This window comes from Schistocerca nitens, unplaced genomic scaffold, assembly GCF_023898315.1.
Source record: "Schistocerca nitens isolate TAMUIC-IGC-003100 unplaced genomic scaffold, iqSchNite1.1 HiC_scaffold_198, whole genome shotgun sequence".
NCBI classification, from domain to species: Eukaryota; Metazoa; Arthropoda; class Insecta; order Orthoptera; family Acrididae; genus Schistocerca; species Schistocerca nitens.
Window position 1 is genome coordinate 295 of NW_026045739.1, and position 19230 is coordinate 19524.

The 19230-nt window shown below is 55.3% G+C and overlaps 55 non-coding genes across 55 annotated transcripts; all 55 read right to left on the bottom strand.

The window, feature by feature from the left end:
- Positions 1-293: 293 nt before the first annotated feature.
- Trnal-cag (transfer RNA leucine (anticodon CAG)) lies at positions 294-374 on the bottom strand. The gene has a single exon. It is a non-coding gene; the product is annotated as a tRNA-Leu (tRNA).
- An 80-nt stretch (positions 375-454) lies between these two features.
- Positions 455-538, bottom strand: Trnal-aag (transfer RNA leucine (anticodon AAG)). Its single transcript has one exon. It is a non-coding gene; the product is annotated as a tRNA-Leu (tRNA).
- Positions 539-828: 290 nt separating this feature from the next.
- On the bottom strand, positions 829-899 carry Trnah-gug (transfer RNA histidin (anticodon GUG)). The gene has a single exon. It is a non-coding gene; the product is annotated as a tRNA-His (tRNA).
- Positions 900-1591: 692 nt separating this feature from the next.
- Trnal-cag (transfer RNA leucine (anticodon CAG)) lies at positions 1592-1672 on the bottom strand. Its single transcript has one exon. It is a non-coding gene; the product is annotated as a tRNA-Leu (tRNA).
- An 80-nt stretch (positions 1673-1752) lies between these two features.
- On the bottom strand, positions 1753-1833 carry Trnal-aag (transfer RNA leucine (anticodon AAG)). The gene has a single exon. It is a non-coding gene; the product is annotated as a tRNA-Leu (tRNA).
- A 291-nt stretch (positions 1834-2124) lies between these two features.
- On the bottom strand, positions 2125-2196 carry Trnah-gug (transfer RNA histidin (anticodon GUG)). The gene has a single exon. It is a non-coding gene; the product is annotated as a tRNA-His (tRNA).
- Positions 2197-2537: 341 nt separating this feature from the next.
- On the bottom strand, positions 2538-2609 carry Trnae-cuc (transfer RNA glutamic acid (anticodon CUC)). Its single transcript has one exon. It is a non-coding gene; the product is annotated as a tRNA-Glu (tRNA).
- A 274-nt stretch (positions 2610-2883) lies between these two features.
- On the bottom strand, positions 2884-2966 carry Trnal-cag (transfer RNA leucine (anticodon CAG)). The gene has a single exon. It is a non-coding gene; the product is annotated as a tRNA-Leu (tRNA).
- An 80-nt stretch (positions 2967-3046) lies between these two features.
- On the bottom strand, positions 3047-3127 carry Trnal-aag (transfer RNA leucine (anticodon AAG)). The gene has a single exon. It is a non-coding gene; the product is annotated as a tRNA-Leu (tRNA).
- A 290-nt stretch (positions 3128-3417) lies between these two features.
- Positions 3418-3489, bottom strand: Trnah-gug (transfer RNA histidin (anticodon GUG)). Its single transcript has one exon. It is a non-coding gene; the product is annotated as a tRNA-His (tRNA).
- A 342-nt stretch (positions 3490-3831) lies between these two features.
- On the bottom strand, positions 3832-3903 carry Trnae-cuc (transfer RNA glutamic acid (anticodon CUC)). The gene has a single exon. It is a non-coding gene; the product is annotated as a tRNA-Glu (tRNA).
- Positions 3904-4177: 274 nt separating this feature from the next.
- On the bottom strand, positions 4178-4259 carry Trnal-cag (transfer RNA leucine (anticodon CAG)). The gene has a single exon. It is a non-coding gene; the product is annotated as a tRNA-Leu (tRNA).
- An 80-nt stretch (positions 4260-4339) lies between these two features.
- Trnal-aag (transfer RNA leucine (anticodon AAG)) lies at positions 4340-4421 on the bottom strand. The gene has a single exon. It is a non-coding gene; the product is annotated as a tRNA-Leu (tRNA).
- A 292-nt stretch (positions 4422-4713) lies between these two features.
- Trnah-gug (transfer RNA histidin (anticodon GUG)) lies at positions 4714-4785 on the bottom strand. Its single transcript has one exon. It is a non-coding gene; the product is annotated as a tRNA-His (tRNA).
- Positions 4786-5128: 343 nt separating this feature from the next.
- Trnae-cuc (transfer RNA glutamic acid (anticodon CUC)) lies at positions 5129-5200 on the bottom strand. The gene has a single exon. It is a non-coding gene; the product is annotated as a tRNA-Glu (tRNA).
- Positions 5201-5474: 274 nt separating this feature from the next.
- On the bottom strand, positions 5475-5558 carry Trnal-cag (transfer RNA leucine (anticodon CAG)). The gene has a single exon. It is a non-coding gene; the product is annotated as a tRNA-Leu (tRNA).
- Positions 5559-5639: 81 nt separating this feature from the next.
- Positions 5640-5721, bottom strand: Trnal-aag (transfer RNA leucine (anticodon AAG)). The gene has a single exon. It is a non-coding gene; the product is annotated as a tRNA-Leu (tRNA).
- Positions 5722-6426: 705 nt separating this feature from the next.
- On the bottom strand, positions 6427-6498 carry Trnae-cuc (transfer RNA glutamic acid (anticodon CUC)). The gene has a single exon. It is a non-coding gene; the product is annotated as a tRNA-Glu (tRNA).
- Positions 6499-6772: 274 nt separating this feature from the next.
- On the bottom strand, positions 6773-6854 carry Trnal-cag (transfer RNA leucine (anticodon CAG)). The gene has a single exon. It is a non-coding gene; the product is annotated as a tRNA-Leu (tRNA).
- Positions 6855-6935: 81 nt separating this feature from the next.
- Trnal-aag (transfer RNA leucine (anticodon AAG)) lies at positions 6936-7017 on the bottom strand. The gene has a single exon. It is a non-coding gene; the product is annotated as a tRNA-Leu (tRNA).
- A 705-nt stretch (positions 7018-7722) lies between these two features.
- Trnae-cuc (transfer RNA glutamic acid (anticodon CUC)) lies at positions 7723-7794 on the bottom strand. The gene has a single exon. It is a non-coding gene; the product is annotated as a tRNA-Glu (tRNA).
- A 274-nt stretch (positions 7795-8068) lies between these two features.
- Positions 8069-8149, bottom strand: Trnal-cag (transfer RNA leucine (anticodon CAG)). The gene is given in 2 exon segments: positions 8069-8103; positions 8112-8149. It is a non-coding gene; the product is annotated as a tRNA-Leu (tRNA).
- A 79-nt stretch (positions 8150-8228) lies between these two features.
- Trnal-aag (transfer RNA leucine (anticodon AAG)) lies at positions 8229-8310 on the bottom strand. The gene has a single exon. It is a non-coding gene; the product is annotated as a tRNA-Leu (tRNA).
- A 292-nt stretch (positions 8311-8602) lies between these two features.
- Positions 8603-8674, bottom strand: Trnah-gug (transfer RNA histidin (anticodon GUG)). Its single transcript has one exon. It is a non-coding gene; the product is annotated as a tRNA-His (tRNA).
- Positions 8675-9016: 342 nt separating this feature from the next.
- Positions 9017-9088, bottom strand: Trnae-cuc (transfer RNA glutamic acid (anticodon CUC)). Its single transcript has one exon. It is a non-coding gene; the product is annotated as a tRNA-Glu (tRNA).
- A 274-nt stretch (positions 9089-9362) lies between these two features.
- On the bottom strand, positions 9363-9445 carry Trnal-cag (transfer RNA leucine (anticodon CAG)). Its single transcript has one exon. It is a non-coding gene; the product is annotated as a tRNA-Leu (tRNA).
- An 80-nt stretch (positions 9446-9525) lies between these two features.
- Trnal-aag (transfer RNA leucine (anticodon AAG)) lies at positions 9526-9606 on the bottom strand. Its single transcript has one exon. It is a non-coding gene; the product is annotated as a tRNA-Leu (tRNA).
- Positions 9607-10312: 706 nt separating this feature from the next.
- Positions 10313-10384, bottom strand: Trnae-cuc (transfer RNA glutamic acid (anticodon CUC)). Its single transcript has one exon. It is a non-coding gene; the product is annotated as a tRNA-Glu (tRNA).
- A 273-nt stretch (positions 10385-10657) lies between these two features.
- Trnal-cag (transfer RNA leucine (anticodon CAG)) lies at positions 10658-10739 on the bottom strand. The gene has a single exon. It is a non-coding gene; the product is annotated as a tRNA-Leu (tRNA).
- Positions 10740-10820: 81 nt separating this feature from the next.
- On the bottom strand, positions 10821-10902 carry Trnal-aag (transfer RNA leucine (anticodon AAG)). Its single transcript has one exon. It is a non-coding gene; the product is annotated as a tRNA-Leu (tRNA).
- A 294-nt stretch (positions 10903-11196) lies between these two features.
- Positions 11197-11268, bottom strand: Trnah-gug (transfer RNA histidin (anticodon GUG)). The gene has a single exon. It is a non-coding gene; the product is annotated as a tRNA-His (tRNA).
- A 342-nt stretch (positions 11269-11610) lies between these two features.
- On the bottom strand, positions 11611-11682 carry Trnae-cuc (transfer RNA glutamic acid (anticodon CUC)). The gene has a single exon. It is a non-coding gene; the product is annotated as a tRNA-Glu (tRNA).
- Positions 11683-11956: 274 nt separating this feature from the next.
- Positions 11957-12038, bottom strand: Trnal-cag (transfer RNA leucine (anticodon CAG)). Its single transcript has one exon. It is a non-coding gene; the product is annotated as a tRNA-Leu (tRNA).
- Positions 12039-12117: 79 nt separating this feature from the next.
- Trnal-aag (transfer RNA leucine (anticodon AAG)) lies at positions 12118-12199 on the bottom strand. The gene has a single exon. It is a non-coding gene; the product is annotated as a tRNA-Leu (tRNA).
- Positions 12200-12493: 294 nt separating this feature from the next.
- Trnah-gug (transfer RNA histidin (anticodon GUG)) lies at positions 12494-12565 on the bottom strand. Its single transcript has one exon. It is a non-coding gene; the product is annotated as a tRNA-His (tRNA).
- A 342-nt stretch (positions 12566-12907) lies between these two features.
- On the bottom strand, positions 12908-12979 carry Trnae-cuc (transfer RNA glutamic acid (anticodon CUC)). Its single transcript has one exon. It is a non-coding gene; the product is annotated as a tRNA-Glu (tRNA).
- A 273-nt stretch (positions 12980-13252) lies between these two features.
- Positions 13253-13334, bottom strand: Trnal-cag (transfer RNA leucine (anticodon CAG)). Its single transcript has one exon. It is a non-coding gene; the product is annotated as a tRNA-Leu (tRNA).
- An 81-nt stretch (positions 13335-13415) lies between these two features.
- On the bottom strand, positions 13416-13497 carry Trnal-aag (transfer RNA leucine (anticodon AAG)). Its single transcript has one exon. It is a non-coding gene; the product is annotated as a tRNA-Leu (tRNA).
- Positions 13498-13789: 292 nt separating this feature from the next.
- Trnah-gug (transfer RNA histidin (anticodon GUG)) lies at positions 13790-13861 on the bottom strand. The gene has a single exon. It is a non-coding gene; the product is annotated as a tRNA-His (tRNA).
- Positions 13862-14203: 342 nt separating this feature from the next.
- Positions 14204-14275, bottom strand: Trnae-cuc (transfer RNA glutamic acid (anticodon CUC)). Its single transcript has one exon. It is a non-coding gene; the product is annotated as a tRNA-Glu (tRNA).
- Positions 14276-14549: 274 nt separating this feature from the next.
- Positions 14550-14631, bottom strand: Trnal-cag (transfer RNA leucine (anticodon CAG)). Its single transcript has one exon. It is a non-coding gene; the product is annotated as a tRNA-Leu (tRNA).
- Positions 14632-14711: 80 nt separating this feature from the next.
- Positions 14712-14793, bottom strand: Trnal-aag (transfer RNA leucine (anticodon AAG)). The gene has a single exon. It is a non-coding gene; the product is annotated as a tRNA-Leu (tRNA).
- A 292-nt stretch (positions 14794-15085) lies between these two features.
- On the bottom strand, positions 15086-15157 carry Trnah-gug (transfer RNA histidin (anticodon GUG)). The gene has a single exon. It is a non-coding gene; the product is annotated as a tRNA-His (tRNA).
- A 342-nt stretch (positions 15158-15499) lies between these two features.
- Positions 15500-15571, bottom strand: Trnae-cuc (transfer RNA glutamic acid (anticodon CUC)). Its single transcript has one exon. It is a non-coding gene; the product is annotated as a tRNA-Glu (tRNA).
- Positions 15572-15845: 274 nt separating this feature from the next.
- Positions 15846-15927, bottom strand: Trnal-cag (transfer RNA leucine (anticodon CAG)). The gene has a single exon. It is a non-coding gene; the product is annotated as a tRNA-Leu (tRNA).
- An 80-nt stretch (positions 15928-16007) lies between these two features.
- Positions 16008-16089, bottom strand: Trnal-aag (transfer RNA leucine (anticodon AAG)). The gene has a single exon. It is a non-coding gene; the product is annotated as a tRNA-Leu (tRNA).
- A 292-nt stretch (positions 16090-16381) lies between these two features.
- On the bottom strand, positions 16382-16453 carry Trnah-gug (transfer RNA histidin (anticodon GUG)). The gene has a single exon. It is a non-coding gene; the product is annotated as a tRNA-His (tRNA).
- A 342-nt stretch (positions 16454-16795) lies between these two features.
- Trnae-cuc (transfer RNA glutamic acid (anticodon CUC)) lies at positions 16796-16867 on the bottom strand. Its single transcript has one exon. It is a non-coding gene; the product is annotated as a tRNA-Glu (tRNA).
- Positions 16868-17141: 274 nt separating this feature from the next.
- On the bottom strand, positions 17142-17223 carry Trnal-cag (transfer RNA leucine (anticodon CAG)). The gene has a single exon. It is a non-coding gene; the product is annotated as a tRNA-Leu (tRNA).
- An 80-nt stretch (positions 17224-17303) lies between these two features.
- Trnal-aag (transfer RNA leucine (anticodon AAG)) lies at positions 17304-17385 on the bottom strand. Its single transcript has one exon. It is a non-coding gene; the product is annotated as a tRNA-Leu (tRNA).
- Positions 17386-17677: 292 nt separating this feature from the next.
- Positions 17678-17749, bottom strand: Trnah-gug (transfer RNA histidin (anticodon GUG)). Its single transcript has one exon. It is a non-coding gene; the product is annotated as a tRNA-His (tRNA).
- A 342-nt stretch (positions 17750-18091) lies between these two features.
- Trnae-cuc (transfer RNA glutamic acid (anticodon CUC)) lies at positions 18092-18163 on the bottom strand. The gene has a single exon. It is a non-coding gene; the product is annotated as a tRNA-Glu (tRNA).
- A 274-nt stretch (positions 18164-18437) lies between these two features.
- On the bottom strand, positions 18438-18519 carry Trnal-cag (transfer RNA leucine (anticodon CAG)). Its single transcript has one exon. It is a non-coding gene; the product is annotated as a tRNA-Leu (tRNA).
- An 80-nt stretch (positions 18520-18599) lies between these two features.
- On the bottom strand, positions 18600-18681 carry Trnal-aag (transfer RNA leucine (anticodon AAG)). Its single transcript has one exon. It is a non-coding gene; the product is annotated as a tRNA-Leu (tRNA).
- A 292-nt stretch (positions 18682-18973) lies between these two features.
- On the bottom strand, positions 18974-19045 carry Trnah-gug (transfer RNA histidin (anticodon GUG)). The gene has a single exon. It is a non-coding gene; the product is annotated as a tRNA-His (tRNA).
- Between the last annotated feature and the right edge of the window lie 185 nt (positions 19046-19230).

Genomic DNA, 19230 nt, shown 5'->3' on the forward strand with positions numbered 1-19230 from the left:
AGCCACTAGACGACACCGGATAACGACACACGCACTCCTCCAACAAACCCGGTGAGCGTCCACCCGCTACTTGACGACAACTGCAAAAATTAACGCTTCCACTTCGTAGAACGGCATGCTCTGGACGTATCTCGTGGAGACGAACGCAGCAATCATGAGACCAAACTGCGCCGGTGAATCCTGTTGTTACACCGCGCACTGTGCTACGACAGTTTAAGAGAGCGACGCTCACGCTTTGCTGCGCTATTTCCTTCGCGGGAAATCAGTGCTCCTGTTTTCGAGACAGAAAACGTTGGCAGCGTGGGATTCGAACCCACGCCTCCGAAGAGACTGGTGCCTGAAACCAGCGCCTTAGACCGCTCGGCCACGCTACCTACGCGACGCGGCCGCCGCAGGAGCTGCGTTCTACCCCACGAGAACACAGCGCAATGGCACAAAAACGAGAAGTAAAAATTGGCAGCGGTGGGATTCGAACCCACGCCTCCGAAGAGGACTGGTGCCTTAAACCAGCGCCTTAGACCGCTCGGGCCACGCTACCTGCGCCAGCGTTCCCCGCGTCTCTAGAAAACAGTGCACGACACAGTTTCCTGTTGTGCTGCGACTCGCTGCTCATGCATCGCACCTCAAACAACTGCCCCTTTCGACTATATATTTAACCTCTCAGGCAGCTACCCACGCCCTGGGGCGGCCGAATTTCTTGTTGCTGATAATGAAATGGTAGTGCAACCTGCGGCGTGCGGAACATGAGTGTAAAGTGATGAAGCATTGTGATTTCAAACACTGGGTGACGATCATGATTGCAGCAACAGCAAGGCAAAACTTCAAAATTGCCGTGACCAGGATTCGAACCTGGGTTTTTGCGGCCACAACGCAATGTCCTAACACTAGACGATCACGGCCGCGGAGGCGCCCGGGAAGCAGTTCTCGGCGACTGCACCCGCCCGGTACACAGCAAAGCTCAGCCCACTGCGTCAGACGCGATCTCCATTATATGTATACGGGCAAACGAAACGTGCCTGCGCTGTTAGGACACTAACCAGAGTGGGTAGCTGCATTCATCTCCCTGGCAGTGTCTTGCAGTCCTCCAAGTCTGTTGACCACAGGTGGGACAGGTGTCGCATCTCTCTCGCCGTCACTTGTGGCCGTCATTCATACTTAACGTGCTTTTCTGCAACGTCAGCGTAGCGTCAGTCGAGCAAAGTCGGGGACAAGTCGCCTAAGAGGAGCAACAAAATGGTGGATTTCCGGTACCGGGAATCGAACCCGGGCCTCCTGGGTGAGGAGCCAGGTATCCTAGCCACTAGACGACACCGGATAACGACACACGCACTCCTCCAACAAACACGGTGAGCGTCCACACCGCTACTTTGACGACAACTGCAAAAATTAACGCTTCCACTTCGTAGAACGGCATGCTCTGGACGTATCTCGTGGAGACGAACGCCAGCAATCATGAGACCAAACTGCGCCGGTGAATCCTGTTGTTACACCGCGCACTGTGCTACGACAGTTTAAGAGAGCGACGCTCACGCTTTGCTGCGCTATTTCCTTCGGCGGAAATCAGTGCTCCTGTTTTCGAGACAGAAAACGTTGGCAGCGGTGGGATTCGAACCACGCCTCCGAAGAGACTGGTGCCTGAAACCAGCGCCTTAGACCGCTCGGCCACGCTACCTACGCGACGCGGCCGCCGCAGGAGCTGCGTTCTACCCCACGAGAACACAGCGCAATGGCACAAAAACGAGAAGTAAAAATTGGCAGCGGTGGATTCGAACCCACGCCTCCGAAGAGACTGGTGCCTTAAACCAGCGCCTTAGACCGCTCGGCCACGCTACCTGCGCCAGCGTTCCCCGCGTCTCTAGAAAACAGTGCACGACACAGTTTCCTGTTGTGCTGCGACTCGCTGCTCATGCATCGCACCTCAAACAACTGCCCCTTTCGACTATAGATTTAACCTCTCAGGCAGCTACCCACGCCTGGGGCGGCCGAATTTCTTGTTGCTGATAATGAAACGGTAGTGCAACCTGCGGCGTGCGGAACATGAGTGTAAAGTGATGAGAGCATTGTGATTTCAAACACTGGGTGACGATCATGATTGCAGCAACAGCAAGGCAAAACCTTCAAAATTGCCGTGACCAGGATTCGAACCTGGGTTTTTGCGGCCACAACGCAATGTCCTAACCACTAGACGATCACTGCCGCGGAGGCGCCCGGGGAAGCAGTTCTCGCGACTGCACCCGCCCGGTACACAGCAAAGCTCAGCCCACTGCGTCAGACGCGATCTCCATTATATGTATACGGCAAACGAAACGTGCCTGCGCTGTTAGGACACTAACCAGAGTGGGTAGCTGCATTCATCTCCCTGGCAGTGTCTTGCAGTCCTCCAAGTCTGTTGACCACAGGTGGACAGGTGTCGCATCTCTCTCGCCGTCACTTGTGGCCGTCATTCATACTTAACGTGCTTTTCTGCAAGCGTCAGCGTAGCGTCAGTCGAGCAAAGTCGGGACAAGTCGCCTAAGAGGAGCAACAAAATGGTGGATTTCCGGTACCGGGAATCGAACCCGGGCCTCCTGGGTGAGAGCCAGGTATCCTAGCCACTAGACGACACCGGATAACGACACACGCACTCCTCCAACAAACACGGTGAGCGTCCACCCGCTACTTGACGACAACTGCAAAAATTAACGCTTCCACTTCGTAGAACGGCATGCTCTGGACGTATCTCGTGGAGACGAACGCCAGCAATCATGAGACCAAACTGCGCCGGTGATTCCTGTTGTTACACCGCGCACTGTGCTACGACAGTTTAAGAGAGCGACGCTCACGCTTTGCTGCGCTATTTCCTTCGCGGGAAATCAGTGCTCCTGTTTTCGAGACAGAAAACGTTGGCAGCGGTGGGATTCGAACCCACGCCTCCCGAAGAGACTGGTGCCTGAAACCAGCGCCTTAGACCGCTCGGCCACGCTACCTACGCGACGCGGCCGCCGCAGGAGCTGCGTTCTACCCCACGAGAACACAGCGCAATGGCACAAAAACGAGAAGTAAAAATTGGCAGCGGTGGATTCGAACCCACGCCTCCGAAGAGACTGGTGCCTTAAACCAGCGCCTTAGACCGCTCGGCCACGCTACCTGCGCCAGCGTTCCCCGCGTCTCTAGAAAACAGTGCACGACACAGTTTCCTGTTGTGCTGCGACTCGCTGCTCATGCATCGCACCTCAAACAACTGCCCCTTTCGACTATATATTTAACCTCTCAGGCAGCTACCCACGCCCTGGGGCGGCCGAATTTCTTGTTGCTGATAATGAAACGGTAGTGCAACCTGCGGCGTGCGGAACATGAGTGTAAGTGATGAGAGCATTGTGATTTCAAACACTGGTGACGATCATGATTGCAGCAACAGCAAGGCAAAACCTTCAAAATTGCCGTGACCAGGATTCGAACCTGGGTTTTTGCGGCCACAACGCAATGTCCTAACCACTAGACGATCACTGCCGCGGAGGCGCCCGGGGAAGCAGTTCTCGCGACTGCACCCGCCCGGTACACAGCAAAGCTCAGCCCACTGCGTCAGACGCGATCTCCATTATATGTATACGGGCAAACGAAACGTGCCTGCGCTGTTAGGACACTAACCAGAGTGGTTAGCTGCATTCACCTCCCTGGCAGTGTCTTGCAGTCCTCCAAGTCTGTTGACCACAGGTGGACAGGTGTCGCATCTCTCTCGCCGTCACTTGTGGCCGTCATTCATACTTAACGTGCTTTTCTGCAAGCGTCAGCGTAGCGTCAGTCGAGCAAAGTCGGGACAAGTCGCCTAAGAGGAGCAACAAAATGGTGGATTTCCGGTACCGGGAATCGAACCCGGGCCTCCTGGGTGAGAGCCAGGTATCCTAGCCACTAGACGACACCGGATAACGACACACGCACTCCTCCAACAAACACGGTGAGCGTCCACCCGCTACTTGACGACAACTGCAAAAATTAACGCTTCCACTTCGTAGAACGGCATGCTCTGGACGTATCTCGTGGAGACGAACGCCAGCAATCATGAGACCAAACTGCGCCGGTGAATCCTGTTGTTACACCGCGCACTGTGCTACGACAGTTTAAGAGAGCGACGCTCACGCTTTGCTGCGCTATTTCCTTCGCGGGAAATCAGTGCTCCTGTTTTCGAGACAGAAAACGTTGGCAGCGGTGGGATTCGAACCCACGCCTCCGAAGAGACTGGTGCCTGAAACCAGCGCCTTAGACCGCTCGGCCACGCTACCTACGCGACGCGGCCGCCGCAGGAGCTGCGTTCTACCCCACGAGAACACAGCGCAATGGCACAAAAACGAGAAGTAAAAATTGGCAGCGGTGGGATTCGAACCCACGCCTCCGAAGAGACTGGTGCCTTAAACCAGCGCCTTAGACCGCTCGGCCACGCTACCTGCGCCAGCGTCCCCGCGTCTCTAGAAAACAGTGCACGACACAGTTTCCTGTTGTGCTGCGACTCGCTGCTCATGCATCGCACCTCAAACAACTGCCCCTTTCGACTATAGATTTAACCTCTCAGGCAGCTACCCCACGCCCTGGGGCGGCCGAATTTCTTGTTGCTGATAATGAAACGGTAGTGCAACCTGCGGCGTGCGGAACATGAGTGTAAAGTGATGAGAGCATTGTGATTTCAAACACTGGGTGACGATCATGATTGCAGCAACAGCAAGGCAAAACCTTCAAAATTGCCGTGACCAGGATTCGAACCTGGGTTTTTGCGGCCACAACGCAATGTCCTAACCACTAGACGATCACTGCCGCGGAGGCGCCCGGGGAAGCAGTTCTCGCGACTGCACCCGCCCGGTACACAGCAAAGCTCAGCCCACTGCGTCAGACGCGATCTCCATTATATGTATACGGGCAAACGAAACGTGCCTGCGCTGTTAGGACACTAACCAGAGTGGGTAGCTGCATTCATCTCCCTGGCAGTGTCTTGCAGTCCTCCAAGTCTGTTGACCACAGGTGGACAGGTGTCGCATCTCTCTCGCCGTCACTTGTGGCCGTCATTCATACTTAACGTGCTTTTCTGCAAGCGCTCAGCGTAGCGTCAGTCGAGCAAAGTCGGGACAAGTCGCCTAAGAGGAGCAACAAAATGGTGGATTTCCGGTACCGGGAATCGAACCCGGGCCTCCTGGGTGAGAGCCAGGTATCCTAGCCACTAGACGACACCGGATAACGACACACGCACTCCTCCAACAAACACGGTGAGCGTCCACCCGCTACTTGACGACAACTGCAAAAATTAACGCTTCCACTTCGTAGAACGGCATGCTCTGGACGTATCTCGTGGAGACGAACGCCAGCAATCATGAGACCAAACTGCGCCGGTGAATCCTGTTGTTACACCGCGCACTGTGCTACGACAGTTTAAGAGAGCGACGCTCACGCTTTGCTGCGCTATTTCCTTCGCGGGAAATCAGTGCTCCTGTTTTCGAGACAGAAAACGTTGGCAGCGGTGGGATTCGAACCCACGCCCTCCGAAGAGACTGGTGCCTGAAACCAGCGCCTTAGACCGCTCGGGCCACGCTACCTACGCGACGCGGCCGCCGCAGGAGCTGCGTTCTACCCCACGAGAACACAGCGCAATGGCACAAAAAACGAGAAGTAAAAATTGGCAGCGGTGGGATTCGAACCCACGCCTCCGAAGAGACTGGTGCCTTAAACCAGCGCCTTAGACCGCTCGGCCACGCTACCTGCGCCAGCGTTCCCCGCGTCTCTAGAAAACAGTGCACGACACAGTTTCCTGTTGTGCTGCGACTCGCTGCTCATGCATCGCACCTCAAACAACTGCCCCTTTCGACTATAGATTTAACCTCTCAGGCAGCTACCCACGCCCTGGGGCGGCCGAATTTCTTGTTGCTGATAATGAAACGGTAGTGCAACCTGCGGCGTGCGGAACATGAGTGTAAAGTGATGAGAGCATTGTGATTTCAAACACTGGGTGACGATCATGATTGCAGCAACAGCAAGGCAAAACCTTCAAAATTGCCGTGACCAGGATTCGAACCTGGGTTTTTGCGGCCACAACGCAATGTCCTAACAACTAGACGATCACTGCCGCGGAGGCGCCCGGGGAAGCAGTTCTCGCGACTGCACCCGCCCGGTACACAGCAAAGCTCAGCCCACTGCGTCAGACGCGATCTCCATTATATGTATACGGGCAAACGAAACGTGCCTGCGCTGTTAGGACACTAACCAGAGTGGTTAGCTGCATTCACCTCCCTGGCAGTGTCTTGCAGTCCTCCAAGTCTGTTGACCACAGGTGGACAGGTGTCCGCATCTCTCTCGCCGTCACTTGTGGCCGTCATTCATACTTAACGTGCTTTTCTGCAAGCGTCAGCGTAGCGTCAGTCGAGCAAAGTCGGGACAAGTCGCCTAAGAGGAGCAACAAATGTGGATTTCCGGTACCGGGAATCGAACCCGGGCCTCCTGGGTGAGAGCCAGGTATCCTAGCCACTAGACGACACCGGATAACGACACACGCACTCCTCCAACAAACACGGTGAGCGTCCACCCGCTACTTGACGACAACTGCAAAAATTAACGCTTCCACTTCGTAGAACGGCATGCTCTGGACGTATCTCGTGGAGACGAACGCCAGCAATCATGAGACCAAACTGCGCCGGTGAATCCTGTTGTTACACCGCGCACTGTGCTACGACAGTTTAAGAGAGCGACGCTCACGCTTTGCTGCGCTATTTCCTTCGCGGGAAATCAGTGCTCCTGTTTTCGAGACAGAAAACGTTGGCAGCGGTGGGATTCGAACCCACGCCTCCGAAGAGACTGGTGCCTGAAACCAGCGCCTTAGACCGCTCGGCCACGCTACCTACGCGACGCGGCCGCCGCAGGAGCTGCGTTCTACCCCACGGAGAACACAGCGCAATGGCACAAAAACGAGAAGTAAAAATTGGCAGCGGTGGGATTCGAACCCACGCCTCCGAAGAGACTGGTGCCTTAAACCAGCGCCTTAGACCGCTCGGCCACGCTACCTGCGCCAGCGTTCCCCGCGTCTCTAGAAAACAGTGCACGACACAGTTCCTGTTGTGCTGCGACTCGCTGCTCATGCATCGCACCTCAAACAACTGCCCCTTTCGACTATAGATTTAACCTCTCAGGCAGCTACCCACGCCCTGGGGCGGCCGAATTTCTTGTTGCTGATAATGAAACGGTAGTGCAACCTGCGGCGTGCGGAACATGAGTGTAAAGTGATGAGAGCATTGTGATTTCAACACTGGGTGACGATCATGATTGCAGCAACAGCAAGGCAAAACCTTCAAAATTGCCGTGACCAGGATTCGAACCTGGGTTTTTGCGGCCACAACGCAATGTCCTAACAACTAGACGATCACTGCCGCGGAGGCGCCCGGGGAAGCAGTTCTCGCGACTGCACCCGCCCGGTACACAGCAAAGCTCAGCCCACTGCGTCAGACGCGATCTCCATTATATGTATACGGGCAAAACGAAACGTGCCTGCGCTGTTAGGACACTAACCAGAGTGGTTAGCTGCATTCACCTCCCTGGCAGTGTCTTGCAGTCCTCCAAGTCTGTTGACCACAGGTGGACAGGTGTCGCATCTCTCTCGCCGTCACTTGTGGCCGTCATTCATACTTAACGTGCTTTTCTGCAAGCGTCAGCGTAGCGTCAGTCGAGCAAAGTCGGGACAAGTCGCCTAAGAGGAGCAACAAAATGGTGGATTTCCGGTACCGGGAATCGAACCCGGGCCTCCTGGGTGAGAGCCAGGTATCCTAGCCACTAGACGACACCGGATAACGACACACGCACTCCTCCAACAAACACGGTGAGCGTCCACCCGCTACTTGACGACAACTGCAAAAATTAACGCTTCCACTTCGTAGAACGGCATGCTCTGGACGTATCTCGTGGAGACGAACGCCAGCAATCATGAGACCAAACTGCGCGGTGAATCCTGTTGTTACACCGGCGCACTGTGCTACGACAGTTTAAGAGAGCGACGCTCACGCTTTGCTGCGCTATTTCCTTCGCGGGAAATCAGTGCTCCTGTTTTCGAGACAGAAAACGTTGGCAGCGGTGGGATTCGAACCCACGCCTCCGAAGAGACTGTGCCTGAAACCAGCGCCTTAGACCGCTCGGCCACGCTACCTACGCGACGCGGCCGCCGCAGGAGCTGCGTTCTACCCCACGAGACACAGCGCAATGGCACAAAAACGAGAAGTAAAAATTGGCAGCGGTGGGATTCGAACCCACGCCTCCGAAGAGACTGGTGCCTTAAACCAGCGCCTTAGACCGCTCGGCCACGCTACCTGCGCCAGCGTTCCCCGCGTCTCTAGAAAACAGTGCACGACACAGTTTCCTGTTGTGCTGCGACTCGCTGCTCATGCATCGCACCTCAAACAACTGCCCCTTTCGACTATAGATTTAACCTCTCAGGCAGCTACCCACGCCCTGGGGCGGCCGAATTTCTTGTTGCTGATAATGAAACGGTAGTGCAACCTGCGGCGTGCGGAACATGAGTGTAAAGTGATGAGAGCATTGTGATTTCAAACACTGGGTGACGATCATGATTGCAGCAACAGCAAGGCAAAACCTTCAAAATTGCCGTGACCAGGATTCGAACCTGGGTTTTTGCGGCCACAACGCAATGTCCTAACCACTAGACGATCACTGCCGCGGAGGCGCCCGGGGAAGCAGTTCTCGCGACTGCACCCGCCCGGTACACAGCAAAGCTCAGCCCACTGCGTCAGACGCGATCTCCATTATATGTATACGGGCAAACGAAACGTGCCTGCGCTGTTAGGACACTAACCAGAGTGGGTAGCTGCATTCATCTCCCTGGCAGTGTCTTGCAGTCCTCCAAGTCTGTTGACCACAGGTGGACAGGTGTCGCATCTCTCTCGCCGTCACTTGTGGCCGTCATTCATACTTAACGTGCTTTTCTGCAAGCGTCAGCGTAGCGTCAGTCGAGCAAAGTCGGGACAAGTCGCCTAAGAGGAGCAACAAAATGGTGGATTTCCGGTACCGGGAATCGAACCCGGGCCTCCTGGGTGAGAGCCAGGTATCCTAGCCACTAGACGACACCGGATAACGACACACGCACTCCTCCAACAAACACGGTGAGCGTCCACCCGCTACTTGACGACAACTGCAAAAATTAACGCTTCCACTTCGTAGAACGGCATGCTCTGGACGTATCTCGTGAGACGAACGCCAGCAATCATGAGACCAAACTGCGCCGGTGAATCCTGTTGTTACACCCGCGCACTGTGCTACGACAGTTTAAGAGAGCGACGCTCACGCTTTGCTGCGCTATTTCCTTCGCGGGAAATCAGTGCTCCTGTTTTCGAGACAGAAAACGTTGGCAGCGGTGGGATTCGAACCCACCGCCTCCGAAGAGACTGGTGCCTGAAACCAGCGCCTTAGACCGCTCGGCCACGCTACCTACGCGACGCGGCCGCCGCAGGAGCTGCGTTCTACCCCACGAGAACACAGCGCAATGGCACAAAAACGAGAAGTAAAAATTGGCAGCGGTGGGATTCGAACCCACGCCTCCGAAGAGACTGGTGCCTTAAACCAGCGCCTTAGACCGCTCGGCACGCTACCTGCGCCAGCGTTCCCCGCGTCTCTAGAAAACAGTGCACGACACAGTTTCCTGTTGTGCTGCGACTCGCTGCTCATGCATCGCACCTCAAACAACTGCCACCTTTCGACTATAGATTTAACCTCTCAGGCAGCTACCCACGCCTGGGGCGGCCGAATTTCTTGTTGCTGATAATGAAACGGTAGTGCAACCTGCGGCGTGCGGAACATGAGTGTAAGTGATGAGAGCATTGTGATTTCAAAACACTGGGTGACGATCATGATTGCAGCAACAGCAAGGCAAAACCTTCAAATTGCCGTGACCAGATTCGAACCTGGGTTTTTGCGGCCACAACGCAATGTCCTAACAACTAGACGATCACTGCCGCGGAGGCGCCCCCGGGGAAGCAGTTCTCGCGACTGCACCCGCCCGGTACACAGCAAAGCTCAGCCCACTGCGTCAGACGCGATCTCCATTATATGTATACGGGCAAACGAAACGTGCCTGCGCTGTTAGGACACTAACCAGAGTGGTTAGCTGCATTCACCTCCCTGGCAGTGTCTTGCAGTCCTCCAAGTCTGTTGACCACAGGTGGACAGGTGTCGCATCTCTCTCGCCGTCACTTGTGGCCGTCATTCATACTTAACGTGCTTTTCTGCAAGCGTCAGCGTAGCGTCAGTCGAGCAAAGTCGGGACAAGTCGCCTAAGAGGAGCAACAAAATGGTGGATTTCCGGTACCGGGAATCGAACCCGGGCCTCCTGGGTGAGAGCCAGGTATCCTAGCCACTAGACGACACCGGATAACGACACACGCACTCCTCCAACAAACACGGTGAGCGTCCACCCGCTACTTGACGACAACTGCAAAAATTAACGCTTCCACTTCGTAGAACGGCATCTCTGGACGTATCTCGTGGAGACGAACGCCAGCAATCATGAGACCAAACTGCGCCGGTGAATCCTGTTGTTACACCGCGCACTGTGCTACGACAGTTTAAGAGAGCGACGCTCACGCTTTGCTGCGCTATTTCCTTCGCGGGAAATCAGTGCTCCTGTTTTCGAGACAGAAAACGTTGGCAGCGGTGGGATTCGAACCCACGCCTCCGAAGAGACTGGTGCCTGAAACCAGCGCCTTAGACCGCTCGGCCACGCTACCCTACGCGACGCGGCCGCCGCAGGAGCTGCGTTCTACCCCACGAGAACACAGCGCAATGGCACAAAAACGAGAAGTAAAAATTGGCAGCGGTGGGATTCGAACCCACGCCTCCGAAGAGACTGGTGCCTTAAACCAGCGCCTTAGACCGCTCGGCCACGCTACCTGCGCCAGCGTTCCCCGCGTCTCTAGAAAACAGTGCACGACACAGTTTTCCTGTTGTGCTGCGACTCGCTGCTCATTGCATCGCACCTCAAACAACTGCCCCTTTCGACTATAGATTTAACCTCTCAGGCAGCTACCCACGCCCTGGGGCGGCCGAATTTCTTGTTGCTGATAATGAAACGGTAGTGCAACCTGCGGCGTGCGGAACATGAGTGTAAAGTGATGAGAGCATTGTGATTTCAAACACTGGGTGACGATCATGATTGCAGCAACAGCAAGGCAAAACCTTCAAAATTGCCGTGACCAGGATTCGAACCTGGGTTTTTGCGGCCACAACGCAATGTCCTAACCTCTAGACGATCACTGCCGCGGAGGCGCCCGGGAAGCAGTTCTCGCGACTGCACCCGCCCGGTACACAGCAAAGCTCAGCCCACTGCGTCCAGACGCGATCTCCATTATATGTATACGGGCAAACGAAACGTGCCTGCGCTGTTAGGACACTAACCAGAGTGGGTAGCTGCATTCATCTCCCTGGCAGTGTCTTGCAGTCCTCCAAGTCTGTTGACCACAGGTGGACAGGTGTCGCATCTCTCTCGCCGTCACTTGTGGCCGTCATTCATACTTAACGTGCTTTTCTGCAAGCGTCAGCGTAGCGTCAGTCGAGCAAAGTCGGGACAAGTCGCCTAAGAGGAGCAACAAAATGGTGGATTTCCGGTACCGGGAATCGAACCCGGGCCTCCTGGGTGAGAGCCAGGTATCCTAGCCACTAGACGACACCGGATAACGACACACGCACTCCTCCAACAAACACGGTGAGCGTCCACCCGCTACTTGACGACAACTGCAAAAATTAACGCTTCCACTTCGTAGAACGGCATGCTCTGGACGTATCTCGTGGAGACGAACGCCAGCAATCATGAGACCAAACTGCGCCGGTGAATCCTGTTGTTACACCGCGCACTGTGCTACGACAGTTTAAGAGAGCGACGCTCACGCTTTGCTGCGCTATTTCCTTCGCGGGAAATCAGTGCTCCTGTTTTCGAGACAGAAAACGTTGGCAGCGGTGGGATTCGAACCCACGCCTCCGAAGAGACTGGTGCCTGAAACCAGCGCCTTAGACCGCTCGGCCACGCTACCTACGCGACGCGGCCGCCGCAGGAGCTGCGTTCTACCCACGAGAACACAGCGCAATGGCACAAAAACGAGAAGTAAAAATTGGCAGCGGTGGGATTCGAACCCACGCCTCCGAAGAGACTGGTGCCTTAAACCAGCGCCTTAGACCGCTCGGCCACGCTACCTGCGCCAGCGTTCCCCCGCGTCTCTAGAAAACAGTGCACGACACAGTTTCCTGTTGTGCTGCGACTCGCTGCTCATGCATCGCACCTCAAACAACTGCCCCTTTCGACTATATATTTAACCTCTCAGGCAGCTACCCACGCCCTGGGGCGGCGCGAATTTCTTGTTGCTGATAATGAAATGGTAGTGCAACCTGCGGCGTGCGGAACATGAGTGTAAAGTGATGAGAGCATTGTGATTTCAAACACTGGGTGACGATCATGATTGCAGCAACAGCAAGGCAAAACCTTCAAAATTGCCGTGACCAGGATTCGAACCTGGGTTTTTGCGGCCACAACGCAATGTCCTAACCACTAGACGATCACGGCCGCGGAGGCGCCCGGGGAAGCAGTTCTCGCGACTGCACCGCCCGGTACACAGCAAAGCTCAGCCCACTGCGTCAGACGCGATCTCCATTATATGTATATCGGGCAAACGAAACGTGCCTGCGCTGTTAGGACACTAACCAGAGTGGGTAGCTGCAATTCATCTCCCTGGCAGTGTCTTGCAGTCCTCCAAGTCTGTTGACCACAGGTGGACAGGTGTCGCATCTCTCTCGCCGTCACTTGTGGCCGTCATTCATACTTAACGTGCTTTTCTGCAAGCGTCAGCGTAGCGTCAGTCGAGCAAAGTCGGACAAGTCGCCTAAGAGGAGCAACAAAATGGTGGATTTCCGGTACCGGGAATCGAACCCGGGCCTCCTGGGTGAGAGCCAGGTATCCTAGCCACTAGACGACACCGGATAACGACACACGCACTCCTCCAACAAACACGGTGAGCGTCACCCGCTACTTGACGACAACTGCAAAAATTAACGCTTCCACTTCGTAGAACGGCATGCTCTGGACGTATCTCGTGGAGACGAACGCCAGCAATCATGAGACCAAACTGCGCCGGTGAATCCTGTTGTTACACCGCGCACCTGTGCTACGACAGTTTAAGAGAGCGACGCTCACGCTTTGCTGCGCTATTTCCTTCGCGGAAATCAGTGCTCCTGTTTTCGAGACAGAAAACGTTGGCAGCGGTGGGATTCGAACCCACGCCTCCGAAGAGACTGGTGCCTGAAACCAGCGCCTTAGACCGCTCGGCCACGCTACCTACGCGACGCGGCCGCCGCAGGAGCTGCGTTCTACCCCACGAGAACACAGCGCAATGGCACAAAAACGAGAAGTAAAAATTGGGCAGCGGTGGGATTCGAACCCACGCCTCCGAAGAGACTGGTGCCTTAAACCAGCGCCTTAGACCGCTCGGCCACGCTACCTGCGCCAGCGTTCCCCGCGTCTCTAGAAAACAGTGCACGACACAGTTTCCTGTTGTGCTGCGACTCGCTGCTCATGCATCGCACCTCAAACAACTGCCCCTTTCGACTATATATTTAACCTCTCAGGCAGCTACCCACGCCCTGGGGCGGCCGAATTTCTTGTTGCTGATAATGAAATGGTAGTGCAACCTGCGGCGTGCGGAACATGAGTGTAAAGTGATGAGAGCATTGTGATTTCAAACACTGGGTGACGATCATGATTGCAGCAACAGCAAGGCAAAACCTTCAAAATTGCCGTGACCAGGATTCGAACCTGGGTTTTTGCGGCCACAACGCAATGTCCTAACCACTAGACGATCACGGCCGCGGAGGCGCCCGGGGAAGCAGTTCTCGCGACTGCACCCGCCCGGTACACAGCAAAGCTCAGCCCACTGCGTCAGACGCGATCTCCATTATATGTATACGGGCAAACGAAACGTGCCTGCGCTGTTAGGACACTAACCAGAGTGGGTAGCTGCATTCATCTCCCTGGCAGTGTCTTGCAGTCCTCCAAGTCTGTTGACCACAGGTGGACAGGTGTCGCATCTCTCTCGCCGTCACTTGTGGCCGTCATTCATACTTAACGTGCTTTTCTGCAAGCGTCAGCGTAGCGTCAGTCGAGCAAAGTCGGGACAAGTCGCCTAAGAGGAGCAACAAAATGGTGGATTTCCGGTACCGGGAATCGAACCCGGGCCTCCTGGGTGAGAGCCAGGTATCCTAGCCACTAGACGACACCGGATAACGACACACGCACTCCTCCAACAAACACGGTGAGCGTCCACCCGCTACTTGACGACATCTGCAAAAATTAACGCTTCCACTTCGTAGAACGGCATGCTCTGGACGTATCTCGTGGAGACGAACGCCAGCAATCATGAGACCAAACTGCGCCGGTGAATCCTGTTGTTACACCGCGCACTGTGCTACGACAGTTTAAGAGAGCGACGCTCACGCTTTGCTGCGCTATTTCCTTCGCGGGAAATCAGTGCTCCTGTTTTCGAGACAGAAAACGTTGGCAGCGGTGGGATTCGAACCCACGCCTCCGAAGAGACTGGTGCCTGAAACCAGCGCCTTAGACCGCTCGGCCACGCTACCTACGCGACGCGGCCGCCGCAGGAGCTGCGTTCTACCCCACGAGAACACAGCGCAATGGCACAAAAACGAGAAGTAAAAATTGGCAGCGGTGGGATTCGAACCCACGCCTCCGAAGAGACTGGTGCCTTAAACCAGCGCCTTAGACCGCTCGGCCACGCTACCTGCGCCAGCGTTCCCCGCGTCTCTAGAAAACAGTGCACGACACAGTTTCCTGTTGTGCTGCGACTCGCTGCTCATGCATCGCACCTCAAACAACTGCCCCTTTCGACTATATATTTAACCTCTCAGGCAGCTACCCACGCCCTGGGGCGGCCGAATTTCTTGTTGCTGATAATGAAATGGTAGTGCAACCTGCGGCGTGCGGAACATGAGTGTAAAGTGATGAGAGCATTGTGATTTCAAACACTGGGTGACGATCATGATTGCAGCAACAGCAAGGCAAAACCTTCAAAATTGCCGTGACCAGGATTCGAACCTGGGTTTTTGCGGCCACAACGCAATGTCCTAACCACTAGACGATCACGGCCGCGGAGGCGCCCGGGGAAGCAGTTCTCGCGACTGCACCCGCCCGGTACACAGCAAAGCTCAGCCCACTGCGTCAGACGCGATCTCCATTATATGTATACGGGCAAACGAAACGTGCCTGCGCTGTTAGGACACTAACCAGAGTGGGTAGCTGCATTCATCTCCCTGGCAGTGTCTTGCAGTCCTCCAAGTCTGTTGACCACAGGTGGACAGGTGTCGCATCTCTCTCGCCGTCACTTGTGGCCGTCATTCATACTTAACGTGCTTTTCTGCAAGCGTCAGCGTAGCGTCAGTCGAGCAAAGTCGGGACAAGTCGCCTAAGAGGAGCAACAAAATGGTGGATTTCCGGTACCGGGAATCGAACCCGGGCCTCCTGGGTGAGAGCCAGGTATCCTAGCCACTAGACGACACCGGATAACGACACACGCACTCCTCCAACAAACACGGTGAGCGTCCACCCGCTACTTGACGACATCTGCAAAAATTAACGCTTCCACTTCGTAGAACGGCATGCTCTGGACGTATCTCGTGGAGACGAACGCCAGCAATCATGAGACCAAACTGCGCCGGTGAATCCTGTTGTTACACCGCGCACTGTGCTACGACAGTTTAAGAGAGCGACGCTCACGCTTTGCTGCGCTATTTCCTTCGCGGGAAATCAGTGCTCCTGTTTTCGAGACAGAAAACGTTGGCAGCGGTGGGATTCGAACCCACGCCTCCGAAGAGACTGGTGCCTGAAACCAGCGCCTTAGACCGCTCGGCCACGCTACCTACGCGACGCGGCCGCCGCAGGAGCTGCGTTCTACCCCACGAGAACACAGCGCAATGGCACAAAAACGAGAAGTAAAAATTGGCAGCGGTGGGATTCGAACCCACGCCTCCGAAGAGACTGGTGCCTTAAACCAGCGCCTTAGACCGCTCGGCCACGCTACCTGCGCCAGCGTTCCCCGCGTCTCTAGAAAACAGTGCACGACACAGTTTCCTGTTGTGCTGCGACTCGCTGCTCATGCATCGCACCTCAAACAACTGCCCCTTTCGACTATATATTTAACCTCTCAGGCAGCTACCCACGCCCTGGGGCGGCCGAATTTCTTGTTGCTGATAATGAAATGGTAGTGCAACCTGCGGCGTGCGGAACATGAGTGTAAAGTGATGAGAGCATTGTGATTTCAAACACTGGGTGACGATCATGATTGCAGCAACAGCAAGGCAAAACCTTCAAAATTGCCGTGACCAGGATTCGAACCTGGGTTTTTGCGGCCACAACGCAATGTCCTAACCACTAGACGATCACGGCCGCGGAGGCGCCCGGGGAAGCAGTTCTCGCGACTGCACCCGCCCGGTACACAGCAAAGCTCAGCCCACTGCGTCAGACGCGATCTCCATTATATGTATACGGGCAAACGAAACGTGCCTGCGCTGTTAGGACACTAACCAGAGTGGGTAGCTGCATTCATCTCCCTGGCAGTGTCTTGCAGTCCTCCAAGTCTGTTGACCACAGGTGGACAGGTGTCGCATCTCTCTCGCCGTCACTTGTGGCCGTCATTCATACTTAACGTGCTTTTCTGCAAGCGTCAGCGTAGCGTCAGTCGAGCAAAGTCGGGACAAGTCGCCTAAGAGGAGCAACAAAATGGTGGATTTCCGGTACCGGGAATCGAACCCGGGCCTCCTGGGTGAGAGCCAGGTATCCTAGCCACTAGACGACACCGGATAACGACACACGCACTCCTCCAACAAACACGGTGAGCGTCCACCCGCTACTTGACGACATCTGCAAAAATTAACGCTTCCACTTCGTAGAACGGCATGCTCTGGACGTATCTCGTGGAGACGAACGCCAGCAATCATGAGACCAAACTGCGCCGGTGAATCCTGTTGTTACACCGCGCACTGTGCTACGACAGTTTAAGAGAGCGACGCTCACGCTTTGCTGCGCTATTTCCTTCGCGGGAAATCAGTGCTCCTGTTTTCGAGACAGAAAACGTTGGCAGCGGTGGGATTCGAACCCACGCCTCCGAAGAGACTGGTGCCTGAAACCAGCGCCTTAGACCGCTCGGCCACGCTACCTACGCGACGCGGCCGCCGCAGGAGCTGCGTTCTACCCCACGAGAACACAGCGCAATGGCACAAAAACGAGAAGTAAAAATTGGCAGCGGTGGGATTCGAACCCACGCCTCCGAAGAGACTGGTGCCTTAAACCAGCGCCTTAGACCGCTCGGCCACGCTACCTGCGCCAGCGTTCCCCGCGTCTCTAGAAAACAGTGCACGACACAGTTTCCTGTTGTGCTGCGACTCGCTGCTCATGCATCGCACCTCAAACAACTGCCCCTTTCGACTATATATTTAACCTCTCAGGCAGCTACCCACGCCCTGGGGCGGCCGAATTTCTTGTTGCTGATAATGAAATGGTAGTGCAACCTGCGGCGTGCGGAACATGAGTGTAAAGTGATGAGAGCATTGTGATTTCAAACACTGGGTGACGATCATGATTGCAGCAACAGCAAGGCAAAACCTTCAAAATTGCCGTGACCAGGATTCGAACCTGGGTTTTTGCGGCCACAACGCAATGTCCTAACCACTAGACGATCACGGCCGCGGAGGCGCCCGGGGAAGCAGTTCTCGCGACTGCACCCGCCCGGTACACAGCAAAGCTCAGCCCACTGCGTCAGACGCGATCTCCATTATATGTATACGGGCAAACGAAACGTGCCTGCGCTGTTAGGACACTAACCAGAGTGGGTAGCTGCATTCATCTCCCTGGCAGTGTCTTGCAGTCCTCCAAGTCTGTTGACCACAGGTGGACAGGTGTCGCATCTCTCTCGCCGTCACTTGTGGCCGTCATTCATACTTAACGTGCTTTTCTGCAAGCGTCAGCGTAGCGTCAGTCGAGCAAAGTCGGGACAAGTCGCCTAAGAGGAGCAACAAAATGGTGGATTTCCGGTACCGGGAATCGAACCCGGGCCTCCTGGGTGAGAGCCAGGTATCCTAGCCACTAGACGACACCGGATAACGACACACGCACTCCTCCAACAAACACGGTGAGCGTCCACCCGCTACTTGACGACAACTGCAAAAATTAACGCTTCCACTTCGTAGAACGGCATGCTCTGGACGTATCTCGTGGAGACGAACGCCAGCAATCATGAGACCAAACTGCGCCGGTGAATCCTGTTGTTACACCGCGCACTGTGCTACGACAGTTTAAGAGAGCGACGCTCACGCTTTGCTGCGCTATTTCCTTCGCGGGAAATCAGTGCTCCTGTTTTCGAGACAGAAAACGTTGGCAGCGGTGGGATTCGAACCCACGCCTCCGAAGAGACTGGTGCCTGAAACCAGCGCCTTAGACCGCTCGGCCACGCTACCTACGCGACGCGGCCGCCGCAGGAGCTGCGTTCTACCCCACGAGAACACAGCGCAATGGCACAAAAACGAGAAGTAAAAATTGGCAGCGGTGGGATTCGAACCCACGCCTCCGAAGAGACTGGTGCCTTAAACCAGCGCCTTAGACCGCTCGGCCACGCTACCTGCGCCAGCGTTCCCCGCGTCTCTAGAAAACAGTGCACGACACAGTTTCCTGTTGTGCTGCGACTCGCTGCTCATGCATCGCACCTCAAACAACTGCCCCTTTCGACTATATATTTAACCTCTCAGGCAGCTACCCACGCCCTGGGGCGGCCGAATTTCTTGTTGCTGATAATGAAACGGTAGTGCAACCTGCGGCGTGCGGAACATGAGTGTAAAGTGATGAGAGCATTGTGATTTCAAACACTGGGTGACGATCATGATTGCAGCAACAGCAAGGCAAAACCTTCAAAATTGCCGTGACCAGGATTCGAACCTGGGTTTTTGCGGCCACAACGCAATGTCCTAACCACTAGACGATCACGGCCGCGGAGGCGCCCGGGAAGCAGTTCTCGCGACTGCACCCGCCCGGTACACAGCAAAGCTCAGCCCACTGCGTCAGACGCGATCTCCATTATATGTATACGGGCAAACGAAACGTGCCTGCGCTGTTAGGACACTAACCAGAGTGGTTAGCTGCATTCATCTCCCTGGCAGTGTCTTGCAGTCCTC